Raw genomic sequence first — 14,003 nt, 5'->3', positions numbered from 1 at the left:
TGCTAGGCGGGGGTTCTTGCCGATCGGCGGTCAAAAGTACCCACTTTTCTTATAGAATCATCTTTACTTCTCTGGTCGCTGGAGTTTATGGAAGATTTCATTGTTGCCCTGAGTTTCTGTCTTGCAAGATCTTTGGCCCGTTCATTCAATGGCGAAATATGCATGTCATTTGTAGGACTTTTTGAGGCCATCGCCTCAGATTTTACCTCAAAGCCAAAGAATAACAATTCCTCAGTAGCCGCAAGTATAGCCTGTCGTACTGCATGAGATTTAATGTGTAGCAGTACTATGTCAGTACAGGTCTTAGACGCATATTCGACTATCTTGATGTCATCTGTGGTTATAGTCCGCAGAGCTGGAACACTCTGGAGTAGCATCAAGATATTTCTCCTGTTCAAATTCATTGAGTCATTATCTGCGAGTACATTTTCAATTCGCAGTTTGCCCAAGGAATCGTGCACCACTTTTGTTGGTTCTATGGTCCTGAGTTTGTCAGTTTTAGCTCTTTGCGCCGCTGTGTATTTTGGGTTTAGATTTGCGCCATTGTGTACTGACGTGGCGGCGGCTCCGGCCGGTGGTTTTTGCTTCGTTCGTTGACCTATGCCGTCATTACTGTTACATCTTAAAGGCTTCGCTGAAAAGTTGTACTTCTGACAGCCTTGTATTATTGAGCTCGGGGCTTGATTCATGTTTGAGTACTCATCTTGTTTTCTTTTCCGGTTTATTTTTGGTAATTGATCAACACGGTCAGGCGTTTCTGCTGTATTTTCACTCTTGTTTCGGTCGTTGTCAGGTGACCGCGTTTGATTTAGGTCATCAACCGAACTGACTGAATATGTAGACAGATCTTCAAGATAAATTGATGAGTCTACAGAGTGGGTTGAACTACATCCCGATTCTCGACGAGCACGTTTTTTAGGATTTCCTTTACCAGGTACAGGCAGCTCGTTTGTATCGTTTGATGGTTGTTGCTTTTTCTTTGCCTGCACCGTGGGGTTATGGTGCTCACGATCAAATAGATCGGGTCTAATAGGCGTAGTTAAATTTCTTATAAATTTTCTAGAACTGGTAGTTTGCTTTTTTGCATCTGCCTTTTTTATTATTTGTATTCTTCTTTCCAATTTTCGCATTTGTTTCTTTTGTTTCTTTGCTTGGCAGTAGTTGAATCGTTTTTGCTGGGCCTTTGAACATGTCGAATGTCGAGAGGACTTTTTTGTTGTTTCCAGCCACATCAGACGCGCCAATGAGCGGGCCCACTGCGGCCGCCAATGCTGGCATTTATTGAATCAAAGTCGTCGTGATGAGGTGTTAAAGGTGGAGCGTTGATCTCAGATGTACTCGGCAGGATTGTCCCATTTAGGTCCTCTGTCGCTGTATTGGGACCTTTATCTCTTGTGCCTGTCACATCACAGCTCAAGTCGGCTGGCAAGCCAATTTCAGATAATGTTTGGGTAATTGCATTTACCAAGTTTTTCTTTTTTGGGCCTCGGGTTTGTGAGAGCGGCACAATATTGGTCAGCGAGTCGGCTGGCTTTGCTCCTTTAGTACCAGGAATTTCAATCGACTCCCTATGACGCAGCCATTTCATGCATTCCATCACGGCCTCCACCAATATTGCTTTCTCGTGGTTATCTCTCATTGCGAGGTCACATCACCTTGATTGCCAAGCAATTGTGCGTTCTGCTTCCTTTTCCATGCGTGTTACAAGTTGAGTATATACGCTTTCCATTTTGTTTATTTATTCAGTTAGATTGGATAAAATGGAACTCTGTGTCGTGATTCCGTCACTAAGTGTTTCATATAACTTGGTGAATGGAATAAGAGCCAAGGAAGTGGCAGCTAAGACGTTGTTATGAATTTGTATCGCTGCTGCTGTTGATATATTTGGGTTGGAGGCTTCCTTTGTTTTGCCATCAAGGGAGGCTGCGCCACATTGATCGTTCTTTTTTTTTGCAGGTGTGTCGCCGTTTAAAGACTTCTCCATTACACTTGTGCTTTGATTTATTTTTGGGATGGAGTTTGTGACGTACAGAGGCAATCCCTTGCTTTTTTGGCAGAAGGACGAAGAACTTCATCGGTCTGAAAGTATTGAAGCACTGTTTTCCAAGTTTGCAGGAGTATCTGATGCCCAGTCTCCTAGACTGCTGCGTTTTTCCTTTTTATTTAGCTTCAGATATGCTTCCGATAATTTATCTTTCATTAACTCGAAGTCTTCTTTCATTCTATTCATTAGACGCATTTCTCGCGCGGCTACCGCTTCCTTGTCTGGGGACAAGCCCAGGTTTTGACGCGTGAAGACCAGAGACGTCCGCGTGCAAGGGGATCGGAGTTGTCACGACCAGGGCTGTGGGCTCAGGATCTGTTTTGTCGGTAAGGTCAAACACATTACTGTGTGTTATATTTGCCGGAGAGGCAAGCTTGCTTTCATAATCTTGCTTCCATTTCAATTTTGCTAAGGACATCTTGGCGAGCCGATCAGTCGTGCTTATGTTAGGTGCCGATTTTGACAACTTTGTTATGTTCAATGGAGCAGTCGTTTCACCATTTTCTAAGTTGGAGAAGTCGAGTTTCTTCATATAGGATGTGTTAGAGTCAGAAGCATGTTGTTTTAGATTCACGTCGCTCTCCAAAGCAACCAAGTCAACGATTTTCTCCACCATTAGGTGGCTCTCATTCGTAAGTCTCGAGGGAGACAAGGCAGCTGATGCTTCAACCAAATCACTATCGGATTCGTCTAGTAGAGGCCCCGTAACAAATGCACTTTGGTTCAGGGCGGACGTGTCTTGGTTTATTGACCTGTCAGCACACGAAGCGCTGCAATGAATGCCTTTATTTTTCGCCAATGCTGTTTGCATCGATAGTAGCGGCCTCCACTGCAAGGGCATGCTTTTTTTCGTCATAAGTTGTGTGTTTGTCTGAGAGAGACCTTTGACCATTCGGGTCGTTTAGGTCAGATGCTAGTTTTGCAAGCGCCCAATTGTTTATGCGGGCAATCACTAGTGTCGAAAGGCATTGGATCTTGTCGTTATTATGTGGACTAATTTGCGCGCCCCTCGCCACTTGCGCTCTCAAGGAATCGACTAGTGCGTCTGCTGGCTGGACAGTTGATAACTGTGCAGCCTCGCTGCTTGTCGATGAGTCTACAAGTATGTGTTTGCTGGTTTGAATTGGAGTGTTGGTCGAGCAATGTTCGGGTGAGCAGTTAATGTTTATTGTTCCGAAAGTGCTCGTTGTGTGGCGTTTCATTTGCAAGGATGGAAAGCCACTGTTATTGCTTTGAGGGGTCGGGGGGGCTAATGGCACCATTGTCGTGTCAGGTAGACGAGTCTCCGGATTTTTCCCTTGGTTTATTTTTGCTTTTAAACGAGTCTGGGGGCCAGAGTCTTGCATATCACTCACCTCTCCTCTCCTGTCCTCGTCTGCGGACTACAGACTGAACTCTGCCGAACTCTGCGCATGCTCCGCGCTCTTCTGGAGTTTCTAAAGGTGCTTGGGCTTGATTTTCTTAAAGCCACACTAGCACCAAACTGATTACTGGGAAGAAAACACAGTAGCTGCAGCTCCTCTCGCCACCTCAGGTTTCTGAACTCTGCCGAACTCCGCGTTTACTATTAATGCTTCTCCTCACCACTAGCCCACGTTGTACTATCATCTGAAGCACATTGTAGTAGTAGTATACAAACAGAAAAATAGCCTTCCCAAATCATTGTAAGCGGCCAATGCACATTCACACACCACCATAAAGAGCTTCCCCATCAAACTCATGCACGCATGCACACAGCACACATACATTGTACAACAGACCAAACCATGCCTTTTTTTTTTTCAACAGACCCCCAAGAATGCCTACCAAAAAGCAAGTCTGTAGAAAGGAACGCAGAAGTAGAGCAAATAAAAATAAGTGTCCAACCTAAGCATCCATCTGTAGCAGAGTTTGTAGAGAACGTTGGAACAAAACAGCTAATACAGTCGTTCAGCGAAACAAAGGAAGGTTCAACTACCGAAACTTTACCTCCTCCAACAAAATGTGGCACTAAACACAAAACTTTTCACAAAAAATCACCTACCAGTACTGCTAACAATGCTCCTATTAATCCTGATATAGTAACAAGAACCTATAGTAAAAAAAGTATTTTAGCAAAAATATTTCGCCACAGAGTCCTTCAGAATCTAATAAGAAGAGGACCGAAATCATCCTCAACCCTTAAAACCTACCATAGAAAATTAATCCTACAAGCTCTCGCAGACAGTGCAATCCTTGTAAAAAAGAAGTTGTTTAAATTAGTGTTAAATAGGATGAAACCACTAACAAAACTAAATACCAAACTACAAAAGAAACTTATCAATAAACGGAATGTGAACAAAAATAACTTCTTACATATTTGTGGAGGTGAATGGAGTCACACAACAACCACAGAACCATATTTTAATGAAGAATCAAACAAACACAATTGCCATAGCAGTGGACGAGGGTATGAAAAAATCAATAATAGCATCATGGAACAAGAAACACTGCTTAGAAAAGTATCCCCTGAAAACTCAGAATTACCTCTCAATTCGAATGAACCAGACCGTCCAGTATACAAATGGCTGTGCACGTCAATGTGTGCCATTCCTGACAAATCTTTCAAATCTTTAAGTCAGTTCCTCAATCAGTATGTGAAAGGTAAAGACAAAATTAAAATGAAAGTGCTGCAAAATATGGATATCTGTCCAGTGTGCAAATACACAGGACTACAAGGACATTCATTAGCCTGCATTTCTGGACCTATTTACAAAAGCACCTTCCATGATATCAAAAGGATATCAATACATCATGCAAATGTAAGAAATCTAGTGTATAAAATATACTATGCTAAAAGTCCAGCTTCAGAATTAGCCAATTTAAATAACGCTCTTCTGCATGGTACACCCAAATATCTACAATAAGAAATGGACCGTATCCAGAGAAAATATTTTGGAAGTGAAAGCCACTTACAAAATGCAATATTTGTAGAACAGACTAGCAACAATTCTGCACATAGCAACCTTCTATTACACACATACAAAAAAGAAATACTAAAATTTAAAAGTGCATCGGCTGAAATACCAAACCATGTGTGTGTGTGTTGCCGCAGAACGTTTTACAAAACAAACACAAAAAATATAGACATAGCATACAAAATAGAAGCCAATGAAGATTCCAAATGGTTTGAATTAGCTCTCTACCTTTTAGCCGAAAACAAATATCAAATAAGTGAACCCCTAATATGTTGCAGTTACTGAACTACAAAACTAGACAACAACCAAACTCCTTCACGTGCTATCACAAATAATTTGGAATTGTTTCCACTACCAAAAAACCTGCAACAACTCAATTTGTATGAGAGCATCATAATTCAAACAGCCACCCATTTCAAGCAATTATACGCCTTCACCCAAAAACAGAAAAATTACCTCCCTCTGAATTGGTGAAGGGCATTCGTGGCAAAGTAGTTTATTTGCCATTAGATCTAACAGAAAATGTACACACTCTAGGAGTGCAACGTCAATAGAGCATTCTTTAATAGTCTTGGTAAATGGTGTACCAACAAAAGACACAAATATTTGGCAACAACATGTGGACTTACATAAAGTTAGACAAGCCTTGCAATATCTAAAAGACAATAACGAATACTACAAGGAAATAAATATTGAAGAACGCTTAAGGGAAACAACTGAAATAATTGAAGAGTCATCAGAAACTGCACAATTTGAACTTCTGGATCCTGCTGCAGTATCCACTCTTTTGGACCAGTACACAATTCATCCATTTTATTCCAATTAAAGCATAGATGATGCACTAGAAACTTACCAAATGCGACAAACCAAAGGTTCACCAGTGAGCATATGGGAAAAAAGTATTAAAGCACATGCTTTTCCACTGCTATTTCCTACTGGCAAAGGTGGAAGATACGATGATAGACCCACTCAGATTACAGCATCAGAATACAGCTCATTACGTATATATTCGCAAGATCCCAGGTTTCGACAAAATGCGGAATACACATTCCACCTACTCTTAAGTGAACTAGCAACCCTATGTTACGGAGTTGCACACATTTTGAAATCTGGAACCCACTTTCAAAATATGTCAGCTACGCAATTAATACAAAAAGTACAAGAAAAAGATGGTTTTACAATCGAGTATAACAAATTTGTTTGCAAACATGCGTGGTACCAAAAAATACTGGTTCTGACGGCACTGAGACGTACGTTGTATGATCAGAAACCTTGGACCACCGACTTGGTTTGTTACACTAAGTTGTGCAGAATATGCATGGGAAGATTTACATGAGTTCCTACGCATATCAAACAACCACCAAACCAACATACATTTATTAACACCTGGAGAACTTTGTTCTCTAGATCCAGTTAATGTGTCAAGATATTGCCATCATCGTTTCATTGCTATGGTACACTCTATTTGCAATAAAACTGTTCCTCCCCTCTGAGAAGTGCAACACTTCTTTTGGAGAAAAGAATACCAAGCGAGAGGAGCACCAAATATTCACATGCTTTTTATGGATCAAAGGTACACCTAAATTTGGTCACGAAACTGATGCCACTGTTTTGCAGTTCATCCAAAAATGTCACTTGTGAAATCCCTTCACAACGGACACATAGTGACCTGCATGGGCAGATTTTACAATTTCAAAGACACAAATGTGGCAAATATTGTCGTTGCAAATAGAAAAACAAAGGGAAATACTACACCAAATGCCGGTTTGGTTTCCGTAGAACAGTTACAGAAACAGGTCAAGTGAACAACTTCATGTCTTCAGTTCGACATAGTTTTAAAGGTAAATCACCGGAGAACATGTATTACATAAAAAGAACAGAAGAATCAAAATATATCAATGATTACAATGCAATCATTGCCCTCTTACGGAATGCAAACTTAGATGTGCAGTACATTGCAGACAATTCCACTGCTGTTGCACGATATGTTACAGCCTACTTAACCAAAGCAGAAAAAACAGAGCTTTAAGACCTCTGGGATGACCTATCGTCAGACAAAACAACTATCTCAGAAAGTGTACAGCCTAGGCATAAAAATGCTCTCTCCTAGAGAATGTGGCGCCTATGAAGCGGCAGATCGTTTAACCGGTACTGCTTTGCACGGAAAATCAGACAACCTAGTATGGCTAAGTCTTGTTCCTGCTAAATCTAGAAAAAGAGTTCTGAAATCATATGAGGACATAGAAACAATTTGCCAGAAATGATCCCAACAGCCAAGACATTTTAAAAAACAATTTACTGGACACGTACTATCCGAACAGGAGTAGCACTTTGGAAAGCATGTGTCTATACCACATAGCTCAAAACTTTGCATACAAAAATAATGTAAAACTCGATGAAAGCAAAGGCAGATATAGAGTCACAGATTGTGAAGGCAGTTTAGTGAAACTTACCAAACGAAGCTTAATTAATCATGTTAAATTGTCATTAAAAACTCCTCAACAAAAAGAACTATATTACATGTCTCTGCTACAACTTTTTAAACCATGGGGAAAAGAGGAAGAGATACTAGATAACTATGACTGCTATAAAGATGCTTTCAAAGCAAATGAAAGCGCTATCACCGAGTTGAACTTTACGCAGTACAAAACAATGTTGCACAATGAACAGCAACATGAAGAAGAACTTCATGCCCAACTAGATGAGGACTCTTCCGACAGTAGTCAACCTTCTGCAACAGGAAGCCAAGAACCACTATGACAGCCACTAATAACAAATGAGGCAGAATTGGCTATGACAGAAGTGGAAAACACCATGTGTCACTATCAAGAAAATATAGAAGACTTAACTGTACAACAAGCAAAACTTGACAAAGATCAGCGCACCATTTTTGAAGATGTAACAAAACAAATTGCACATGGTGTACAACACGAAAATAAAGAATGTACCTGCCAAAATTACAAACCAATACTGCTGTACGTCAGTGGTAAAGCTGGGTCAGGAAAAACATTCTTAATCAAAATCATCAGCAAGTTTCTTCAGCAATTGACAAACAACAAACTGTCAGCTGTTGTAACTGCCCCCACAGGTTTAGCTGCCTACAACATAGGCGGTGTCACTTTACACCGATTATTACTTTTTCCAGTAGAACACCAAAACAAATGAGACTATTACAAACTTTCTGCAGAAGCTGCAATGGAACTACGCAGAGTATTAAAGCAAATGAAAGTGCTACTAATAGATGAAGTGAGCATGGTCTCCAACCTAATGTTGGCTTTGATTCACCTCAGATTGCAAGAAGTACTTTAAACAAACTATGAAGAACTCTTTGCAGGGAAACACATTATCGTTTTCGGAGATCTTCTACAATTGCCACCAGTGAAAGGTGAACCTATTTTTAAAACCTTAGGACACAAACTCTTCTGGAAAACTGTTGGCAGCATAGGAAATGACAACCTTTGGCAACATTTCCAATACAGAGAATTAATAGAAAACATGCGGCAATCTGCAGATCTCACTTATGCCAACAACCTAAAAAGTATTAGACTTGGTGTACTATCTCAAGAAGTACAAGCAACATTGAATAACTGGCACATTCATGCACTTTATGGCGATAATGCATGTGCTACTGATGTTATGGAACAAAAAGACCACAAAAAAAAGTCAATTGTATGGCCTTAATGCCAACTCTTGCAAGCTGTTTCAAATTCAATGAACCAATGTTAAATAAAGAAATGCAAACAATAATGGAAATGTGCGCCACATACAAACTAGACGTACATGGTATGACACTACCCATGTGTGAGCAAGTCAATAGAAAATTCAATCTCCAAAACAGCTGGGTTGGAAAAAATATTAAAATTATCCTTAAATTGTAGAGTAATGCTTAAACGTAACCTTGAGGTGGAGCAAGGGCTAGTTAATGGGGCACTGGGTATAGTTGTTGGTTTTCAATCATACCCATGTGACAACAACATTCAGTTTGTCAATATTCGCTTTGACAAACTTTCAGAAGTGAAAAGGATAGGACGCTCAACTGCTCGATTCCTTCTGTTCAAAGACATGTATGTACGTAGAGTACAATTTTCTCTAATTCTTGCATATGCAGTCACCATTCATAAATCCCAAGGTCTTACCCTAGACAAAGCATTGATAGATATAGGAAACACAGTCTTTAAAGAAGGCATGAGCTACGTAGCACTATCACCCTTACGTACACTTGACGGTCTATTTCTAATGAACTTTGATGCAAGTAAAGTGAACGCTGACATTCCTGTTTTTTTAAAAAAAAATTTAAACGGTTTTTATTATTTTTTAAAACAAACAATACAAACCAAACTGGCAGCGCTTTTTGCAACAGTCACATGAACATCAATTAGTCAAGACCACTGCTCCCCCAATCCCTCCCCCTCAAGAGCTTGTTTGTCCTTCTCATTCCATATCTGCTGCGTGTGGCAGGATATCACCTCCTTCTGAGACTGCAGAATCCGTTACTGTTCCAAACAGTCCTGCTATTAATACTCTCCATGCAGGGTACTCACTTCTTCTTCCCCACACATGCTACATGCCTCCTGCCATACCACCGTTTCAGCCTCCGCCCATTTCTGCAATTCCCGCCACCATACCTCCACCCGTGGCTTATGGCACTGCTTCCATCCCATGGCAATCCTTCGTTTTGCGAGCACATATGCCAAGTCCTTCAATTTCCCAACATGTTTAAGTTTCCGTGGTCTGGGAAACCCTCCCAACAGGCAGGCCCTGGCCGTATCTATAATGAGCGTGACCCCTTTGTCCACTAGTTTTTGCGCCCCTTCTCCCCAGAAACTCTCAATCACTGGGCAAGACCAAAACATGTGTGTCATATCAGCATTTTCCTTATCGCATTTTGGGCACGCTTGTCGTCCCGCATTTACAAACTTCGATATATTCTCATTGGGGTCATGTAAGCTCTGTGCGTTATATACAACTGTATTTGTTGTAATCTAGCATTTCTTGACACCTTCTTGTGGTATCCCATAGCACGCTCCCGCATCCCATCTTCCATCTGTGCTCCCACCTCTGTTTCCCAATCCAACCTCAAATGCGTCAATTCCTTCCCAACCCGGGTCATCACCATCTCATACAATCTAGAGATCTCATGCCCCCCTTCTGATATGTCGTATATTGTCCCCATAGTAGCGTCTGGTTCCTCCTCCAATACAGTCTCAGGCCAGATTTTACGAATATTCTGCACCAGCCTTAGGTATGTGACATACTGGCCTCTATTCAAGCCCACCTCTTCCCCTAGTCCTTCAAAATCCCTAATGGCCCCCTCTTGCCAGACATCCCCCAATGTAACCAGCCCGACCGACTCCCAGTAGGTCCTGATTATCATCCTTAGTTGTTTCTCTTCCCCTGCCAAAGCTACCAGCGGCACCTGCGGGGAACACGGGAATGGGTCCTCCATCATTCGACATACTCTACGCCACATCTTCCACCCCAGCAACGTCATTCCCGGGCGCTCCTTCATTTCTGACCTAGGCAACCAAATAATTTCCTTCAGGTAGAACGGAGTGCAGTCCTGTCCAAACAGCCTAAATTCGGGAGTTACCTCATCAGAGAGCCATTTGACCACATATTGCAACTGACCAGCTACATAATAGGCCTCAAAATTAGGCAGCTCAATACCCCCCCTTTCATAGAAATTCTGCAACTTCCATAGCGCCACTCTATTCCGGGTGCCATGCCATAGGAAGTCTCTGCACATACTATTCAGCTTGGCAAAAAACTTCTTAGGTATCATATACGGAATATTGCTGAAAAAATGTAAGAGCCTACGCAGGACCACCATTTTGAGCATCGCCCCTTGTCCCATCATCGCCAACGGCAACTTCTCCCAAAACTTCATGCTTATACGGATTTTTCCCACAGCCACCTCGGTGTTATGCAAATGTTCCTCCTCTACCGTGTGATACACATCTATTCCGAGGTAGCGGAAGGAACCAACCGCCCATGGTATCGGCAACACTGGCAAACACTCCGGTTCACCGCTATGCCAGACAGTTCTGCATACCTTTCCATTACCTCCAGAATATATTGAAGATTTTCCTCCGGATATTTCAAATATAATAGCAAATCGTCAGCATACAGGGATATTAGGTGTTTCTCTTCCCCTACCTCAATGCCTATCATGTCATATTGTTGCAGAAGGTACACTGCCAGGGGCTCCAGGGTCAGAGTATATAACATCGGGGACCAGGGGCACCCTTGTCTGGTGCCTCTGCTAAGTTGCCACCTCTCGGATATCACCGCTCATGTACGTACCCTAGCTAGCGTCTCATTGTACAGCAACTTCGCCCACCTAACATAGCCCAACCCCATCCTGTATTCCCTCAGGGCCTCCAGCAACCACCACCACCTGACTGAGTCGAAAGCTTTGACTGCATCTAAGGACACAACCGCCATTTCACCCTCGCTCTTGCTCCCCCATTCAATCACCCGGTGGAGTCGCCTATGGTTGTGGGTTAAATTCCTGTTGGGGACATAACCTGTTTGGTCCGGATTTATCAATTTACTAATAACTCTCCTCAATCTATTAGCCAGGACCGCCGTCAATATCTTGCCATCCTGGTTCAGCATTGACAAGGGCCTATAGGAGCCGCAGCTATGCCCTGGTTTGTTGGGTTTAGGGAGCGGTATTATTATCGCTTCTCTAAGCGATTCCGGCAACCGGCCCACCTCAAACGATTCATTAAGCATTTCTAGCATGGGGGAGTACCTCCTCTCTATATGCTTTATAAACTTTGCTAGGAAGTCCGTCCGCACCCGGGGTCTTACTGGTGGGCAGTTGCCTCACCACCTCCTCCAATTCCTCCAAAGTAATCGGTGCATCCAGCTCCTCTCTTTTTTTTGGCACTAATCTTGGGTAATCCCATATCTCTTAAAGTTTCCCTTATCTCCTCTCGGCTGCCCCCCCCTTTGTCCTCATATAGTGCCTTGTAATAATCTAGGAATGCCTCATTGACTCCTTCTTGGGTGTTCGCTACCTCTCCATCCTCTCTGGTTATCGTCCTAATCGGGGGCCTAGGGGTTTCACTCTTGTATAGCCACGCCAAAGACGGCCCGTTTTATCCCCACCTGCATGCTGCCTCTCAACATACTACTTATAGTTAAGGTTGCAGAGCCTTTCCCAAAGTTCCGCACAGCGCTGCTGTAGTTTAAGTACTTGCTCCGCATCCCCCCCTCCCCTATTGAGTTCCCGTTCCAGTTCATCCTCAGCTTCTCCTAACTCTGTTAGGACCGCACCCTGCAGACCCTTTGATTTAGCAATGGCAGCACCCTGCAATACCACCTTAAAGGCTTCCCAGAGGGGGCCCACCGAATCCACACTACCAGCGTTCTCTTCGAAATAATGTATGATCTCGTCCCTGATATCCTCTCTGAAGACCGGATCCTTGAGCGCCTCAGCCCGGAGGCGCCACGTCGGTATCCGCGCTCTGGGGCGGCAGTACTGCCATCGCAGGACCAGAGGCAAGTGGTCCGACAGGACCCTCACTTTGTATTCTATTTGGGTGGTCTCTACCACCACATCTGGCGTGGCAAAAAAATAATCAAGTCTCGTATGCAGTTGTTGCGGGGCTGAGTAATGCGAATACTGTTCCTCATTAGGATGTTTCAGCCTCCAAACATCTGCCAGCCCGAAGTCGTCGAGCAGTGTCTGCAATGCCATGGCCGCTGGGGTGGGCCTATCAATCTTATCATCAGATCTGTCTACCCTGGGGTTCAGCACACAATTAAAACCCCTCCCCAAATAACCGCCCCAACAACACACACGTACCCAGGTTGGTACACAGAGTCCTAAAATATGCCACCGTGTTTTGATTGGGGGCATACGTATTTACAATGCACACCTCTTTATTCTATACCAGTGCCTTCAATATGACCATCCTCCCCTCTGTATCCACCACCTCTTGTGTAAGTTGGAGCAGAACGTGCGGTGCCACCCAGACCAACACTCCCCTAGCGTAGTCAGAATACGGAGAACCCACTACAATACCTCTCCACTTCTTCCCTACCAGTTCCAGCTTTTCCCAAGTCATATGCGTCTCCTGCAACAGTGCAATATCAGTCTTCTGTCTTTTCAAATACATCATGACCTTGTTACTCTTTAAGTAACTATTGAGTCCCCTGACATTCCACGTTACGATCTTAAGATCCCCCATAGCTCATAAGTATCCTCCCCCCTTCCGTGCAGCAAATCCCACCTGCCCACGCGATACAGATACAGCCCTCTGGCTTTTTCTTGTAGCCTCATGTACAAACTCGAACTCCCCATAACTATGTACACCCAAACTCCCCACTTCCCTCCCCACCCTCTACCCATCCCTTCCCCAACTCCACACTCCCCAACTGCTGCCCAGCTCCATCCATGGAACTCAGGCACTCCCACATCTAGCCCTGCAAGCACCAACCAATGCCCAGAGCTCAGTAGGGTGAAGTCGCCCTAATGGCCACTTAACTAAGGTTACTAAGTGGGGTACAGAGATCCGCTCTGCAAGGCTCCCCTAAATACAACAATAGTCACAGTGCTCATAATATATTGTGCAACAGTCTGACCTTTTCTGCCTAAGGCCGCTCAAATGACTATAATCAAGTCCCAGAGACCTATTCCGCGCCATCTTGTAGCACCCTCCTCATGCACTACTTATCTCCTCCATCTCCTCTTCCCATCCGAACGTCAGGCTCCTGGGGACATCCCTGCGCATCGAGCCATCCCATGGCGTCCTCCGGAGTCTCAAAAAACAAAGTCTTGTGTTTGTGAAAAACTTTCAATTTCGCCGGGTACAGCAACATGTATTTATGGCCCGCCTCTCTCAATCTCCGCTTTACCGTCCCAAAGTTCATACGGCTACGCTGCACAGTCAGGGTATAGTCCGGGTAGGCCGTTATGTTTGCCGCTCCTCGTGTAATCGTTCCTCCCTTGCGGAAGTGTTCTAGTATCCTCTCCCGGTCCCGGTAATTAAGGATTTTGGCAATTACTGGCC

The sequence above is a fragment of the Ambystoma mexicanum genome, chromosome 2p, assembly GCF_040938575.1.
Source record: "Ambystoma mexicanum isolate Mex_15411 chromosome 2p, UKY_AmexF1_1, whole genome shotgun sequence".
NCBI lineage: Eukaryota > Metazoa > Chordata > Amphibia > Caudata > Ambystomatidae > Ambystoma > Ambystoma mexicanum.
Note: the sequence above shows the minus strand (reverse complement) of the source record.